We start from the raw sequence: 5,888 nt of genomic DNA, 5'->3' as shown, positions 1-5,888 counted from the left end.
CTAGAGCCTGCTAGCTACAACATTGTGCCTAGAGCCTGCTAGCTACAACATTGTGACTAGAGCCTGCTAGCTACAACATTGTGACTAGAGCCTGCTAGCTACAACATTGTGACTAGAGCCTGCTAGCTACAACATTGTGACTAGAGCCTGCTAACTACAACATTGTGACTAGAGCCTGCTAGCTACAACATTGTGACTAGAGCCTGCTAGCTACACTACTGTTCAAAAGTTTGTGGTCACTTAGAAATGTCCTTGTTTTCCATGAAAACATACCTGAAATGAGTTGCAAAATTAATAGGAAATATAGTCAAGGTTATAAATAATGATTTGAATTGAAAAAATAGTGTCCTTTTGCTTTTGTCAAAGAATCCTCCATTTGCAGCAATTACAGCCTTGCAGACCTTTGGCATTCTAGTCGTCAATTTGTTGAGGTAACCCCATGTTTCCTGAAGCACCTCCCACAAATTGGATTGGCTTGATGGGCACTTCTTACGTACCATACGGTCAAGCTGCTCCCAGAACAGCTCAATAGGGTTGAGATCCGGTGACTGTGCTGGCCATTCCATTATAGATAGAATGCCAGCTGACTGCTTCTTCCCTAAATAGTTCTTGCATAGTTTGGAGCTGTGCTTTGGGTCATTGTCCTGTTGTAGGAGGAAATTGGCTCCAATTAAGTGCTGTCCACGGGGTATGACATGCAAAATGGAATGATAGCCTTCCTTCTTCAAGAGCCCTTTTACCCTGTACAAATCTCCCACTTTACCACCACCAAAACACCGGCGAACATCACATTGCCTCCACCATGCTTGACAGATGGCGTCAAGCACTCCTCCAGCGTCTTTGAATTTTTTCTGCGTTTCATGAATGTTCTTTGTGATCCGAACACCTCATACTTAGATTAGTCTGTCCATAACACTTTTTTCAAAACTTCCTCTGTCCAGTGTCTGTTATACACTTTTTTCAAAACTTCCTCTGTCCAGTGTCTGTTATTTTCCCAATCTTAATCTTTTCTTTTTATTGGCCAGTTTGAGAGATGGCTTTTTCTTTGTAACTCTGCCTAGAAGGCCAGCATCCTGGAGTCGCCTCTTCACTGTTGATGTTGAGACTGGTGTTTTGAGGGTACTATTTAATGAAGCTGCCAGTTGAGGACGTGTGCGGCATCTGTTTCTCAAACTAGACACTCTAATGTACTTGTCCCCTTGCTCAGTTGTGCACCGGGGCCTCCCACTCCTATTCTGGTTAGCGCCAGTTTGCACTGTTCTGTGAAGGGAGTAGTACACAGCATTGTACGAGATCTTCAGTTTCTTGGCAATTTCTCGCATAGCCTTCATGAAGAGCCATTGCTTCATTTCTCAGAACAAGAATAGACTGACGAGTTTCAGAAGAAAGTCCTTTGTTTCTGGTCATTTTGAGCCTGTAATCGAACCCACAAGTGCAGATGCTCCAGATACTCAACTAGTCTAGAAGGCCAGTTTTATTGCTTCTTTAATCAGGACAACAGTTTTCAGCTGTGCTAACATAATTGCAAAAGGCTAATGATCAATTAGACTTTTAAAAATTATAAACCTGAATTAGTTAACAAAACGTGCCATTGGAACACAGGCGTGATAGTTGCTGATAATGGGGCTCTGTACGCCTATGTAGATATTCCATTAAACTTTTGAACAGTAGTGTATAGCATCTTGACTAGAGCCTGCTAGCTATAGCATCTTGACTAGAGCCTGCTAGCTATAGCATCTTGACTAGAGCCTGCTAGCTATAGCATCTTGACTAGAGCCTGCTAGCTATAGCATCTTGACTAGAGCCTGCTAGCTATAGCATCTTGACTAGAGCCTGCTAGCTATAGCATCTTGACTAGAGCCTGCTAGCTATAGCATCTTGACTAGAACCTGCTAGCTATAGCATCTTGACTAGAACCTGCTAGCTATAGCATCTTGACTAGAGCCTGCTAGCTATAGCATCTTGACTAGAGCCTGCTAGCTATAGCATCTTGACTAGAGCCTGCTAGCTATAGCATCTTGACTAGAGCCTGCTAGCTATAGCATCTTGACTAGAGCCTGCTAGCTATAGCATCTTGACTAGAGCCTGCTACCTGTCAGAATGATTTATCACAGATCTAGTTAGTTCATTGTTTTATTTATTTATTTTATTTTATTTTACCTTTATTTAACCAGGTAGGCAAGTTGAGAACAAGTTCTCATTTACAATTGCGACCTGGCCAAGATAAAGCAAAGCAGTTCGACAGATAAAACGACACAGAGTTACACATGGAGTAAAAACAAACATACAGTCAATAATGCAGTATAAACAAGTCTATATACAATGTGAGCAAATGAGGTGAGAAGGGAGGTAAAGGCAAAAAAGGCCATGATGGCAAAGTAAATACAATATAGCAAGTAAAATACTGGAATGGTAGTTTTGCAATGGAAGAATGTGCAAAGTAGAAATAAAAAATAATGGGGTGCAAAGGAGCAAAATAAATAAATAAATAAAAATGAAATACAGTTGGGAAAGAGGTAGTTGTTTGGGCTAAATTATAGGTGGGCTATGTACAGGTGCAGTAATCTGTGAGCTGCTCTGACAGTTGGTGCTTAAAGCTAGTGAGGGAGATAAGTGTTTCCAGTTTCAGAGATTTTTGTTGTTCGTTCCAGTCATTGGCAGCAGAGAACTTTGTTACATCAACACCAGTTCTGTTTCACATTCTAACTGACATTTTCCTCACATTATCAGTGTCTTGGTACACACATTCATTACTGTGACATGGTACACACGTTCATTACTGTGACAAAGTAACCTATTTGTCTGTTGGTGTTTGTGCCTCAACCTCTTGTCATTTCCTGCAATAAAGTGGACTGTGGGCGGGAGGAGATTTTCCCCTGTTTACCTAGCGTTGAGAGTTTAGCCTTAACTCTCCCAGCCTGATGCTGTTGGTTAACCAGCGTTGAGAGTTTAGCCTTAACTCTCCCAGCCTGATGCTGTTGGTTAACTAGCGTTAGGAGGGTTGTAAAGCAGACCGATGGAAGCGTAGGACCTTGTGGCGGTTATCAAACACTGGTTACAGCAGGATGTTTAGAGCAGAGAGAAGTGTGTGTACACCAAACTGGATAGGTGTGTGTGTTCCTCTTTCTCCACCTGCAGATCAGGTTAGATCTGTTTTGTGAAATTCGGATGCAAATTCTCTGCTTCTATTTGCCTATGATTTGTCCATATTTCTCTGCAATGAAAATCCTTCTGCAAGTGTGTGTCAGTCAGGTTCTGCAATCATGTCAGAGCTAACAGGCTACAGAGTGTCTGATAATAACAGCTAACCACTTCCTTCCTTCCCCACTTAAAAAGAGAGGTAGAAACTGTTCATAGCTGCAGTAGTCTAGTGCACCAGTAGTGTAGTGCACCTGGCCTGACTGCATCAACTTGTCCGTTGCATCCCAAATGGCACCCTGTTCCCTACATTGGGCCCTGTAGGCCCGGGTCCAAGATAGGGTGCCATTTGGGATGCTGTTCTCACTCGCCTCTAGGGCCCTCACTAGGACAGTCCAGCTGTCTCACTATTGAACTGGACGTTTTTAGTGTTCATTAGGGCACACCGTAGCAAAATGTTTCGCAATAGAAAATGAACCTTTGTGTTGTTATTGGAGACGTTCAGGTAGAATCTCTCCATTTTAATTTGTTGTTGTTGTTGAACCACACCGATGCATCAGCAAGCTCTGCTGTGTTTAAACCAGACGCTAACTGTGTTGTGGTCTGTAACATGTTGATGATGCTTTGTGTCTGGACATACAGACAGAGAATATCTGTTAAAATGACTATTTAATTACACAAAGTGTTAATGAAAGACGTGTATAAACAGGGGTGCAACTTTTACTGGGAACAGGGGGGGACATGTCCCCCCCACATTCTGAAATTGTATTTTTGTCCCCCCCGGTTTTATCATTGGAACGTGATACTAAACGAGGCAACGGTGTGCTTTAGGACCATGCGGATGCCTCCGAGGTTGGGTAGGCTGTTTGGAGTGTTTATCTGACTGGATACATTTTGTTTTTGATATTTCCTCCCCAACTTCTAAAACCAAAGATTCGCCCCTGTGTATAAATATGTGTGTCTGGCTTCAGAAAGAAAAGCATTATTGAAGAAGACTACTTCTTCACAGGTATCTTATCTGTACAGGGATGCATTAAGGTGGCTGACTGTTCCTTTTTTACCCTGTGTGAGATTGGTCATTTTTCTAGTGTGGGCAGCAGTGAGTGAATATGCCAGTGAACAGACCTTATTCCAGGTATCTTAATAGTCTATATATCTATATAGTTCTATATTAATTCTCAGTCATAACTCAGTCTACGTCCCAAATCGCAACATATTTCCTATACAGTGACCTACTTTTTACCATAATCCATAGGGAATAACCCGGGTCCATTCATCCCAAATGGCACCCTATTCCCTATATAGTGACCTACTTTTTACCATAATCCATAGGGAATAACCCGGGTCCATTCATCCCAAATGGCACCCTATTCCCTATATAGTGCACTAGGGACCAGAAGTAGTGTACTGTAAAGGGAATAGGGTGCCATTTTGGACGAATCCTAAGACTGACCAATGAGCATCAGTAATGTCATCACAAATAACTTTGGTTATGGAGCTCAGAGTTATGAGAGCCTGCCAGACTTCTGGCCCTTCCTCCTTGATTGGTTAATCAATGTAGATGTCCAGGTAAATATTCTGGCTCTTCCTCCTTGATTGGTTAATCAATGTAGATGTCCAGGTAAAGGTCAAATATTCTGGCCCTTCCTCCTTGATTGGTTAATCAATGTAGATGTCCAGGTAAATATTCTGGCTCTTCCTCCTTGTTGATTTAATCATTGTACTTTTTTCTATCGGTTATTAAAGGCTCCCTCTCTCTCTGATTTCAGTCCAACCAGAAATAAATACTGTAATTGTTTCAACATTTTATCTCCTAGAAAAGAAAATGGTAAAAACATAGAATGTATTTGTTACAGTATAGTCATAGTAGTCTGGTTGACGAGACTATAGTCACAGTTCTCTCTCTCCTTTAGCACTAACAGTCACGTATTCACAGTTCTCTCTCTCCTTTAGCACTAACAGTCACGTATTCACAGTTCTCTCTCCTTTAGTACTAACAGTCACGTATTCACAGTTCTCTCTCCCCTTTAGCACTAACAGTCACGTATTCACAGTTACCCACGTTTAAAACCATGAGGCTGCAATGAAAGCAAAATGGAGGATTCTGTTGCTGTTTCCTACGTATATTCCTATATTTGTGTTGCAGCTGTATATTATCTCTTGCTATTCTTTGTCTTTGTATGAATAATGTATGTTTACACGCTCTCCTTACTCTCCCAAATAACTGCTCTGTTTTGTAATAAAATACAAGCTGACCATCCTTACTCCACCCGTCTGGTATGTTTCAGAGTCATGTTGCTGTGTTTGTTTTCTGACCGACTGTATTCACGTGCTCTGTTTTGAAGCAGATGTTTACGGGATCAAAGAATATGTTCTACAAAAGGTAAACAAAGTCTCTAAGGCTGTGCTTTTACACAGGCAGTTCAATTAGGATTTTTTTTCTCCCAGGTGCTTCGTCGTCAATGTTTTGACCCTGATGTCTTCATTTGATTGTATTGGTTCTTGAAGAGTAGCATCCCCTTGTCAGCCACTCAGACAGTTACATGTACTGTACATGTCTCAGCTGACATAATAAAAGTGTTGGTGTTGACTTGGGCTGGACCATGGACCAGAGGGAGGAGGACGGGCCCTAGGGGAGGACCAGAGGGAGGAGGACGGGCCCTAGGGGAGGACCAGAGGGAGGAGGACCAGAGGGAGGAGGACGGGCCCTAGGGGAGGACCAGAGGGAGGAGGACGGGCCCTAGGGGAGG

The 5,888-nt window shown here is 42.3% G+C and overlaps 1 long non-coding RNA gene across 1 annotated transcript; it reads left to right on the top strand.

Moving 5' to 3' along the window:
- Window positions 1-2,572: 2,572 nt before the first annotated feature.
- On the top strand, window positions 2,573-5,402 carry LOC116362176 (uncharacterized). The gene is made up of 2 exons (XR_004207724.1): window positions 2,573-4,759; window positions 4,819-5,402. It is a non-coding gene; the product is annotated as an uncharacterized LOC116362176 (long non-coding RNA).
- Window positions 5,403-5,888: the final 486 nt, after the last annotated feature.

The sequence above is a fragment of the Oncorhynchus kisutch genome, unplaced genomic scaffold (genome assembly GCF_002021735.2).
Source record: "Oncorhynchus kisutch isolate 150728-3 unplaced genomic scaffold, Okis_V2 scaffold804, whole genome shotgun sequence".
NCBI classification, from domain to species: domain Eukaryota; kingdom Metazoa; phylum Chordata; class Actinopteri; order Salmoniformes; family Salmonidae; genus Oncorhynchus; species Oncorhynchus kisutch.
Note: the sequence above shows the minus strand (reverse complement) of the source record. Positions and strands in the feature narration are given on the sequence as shown.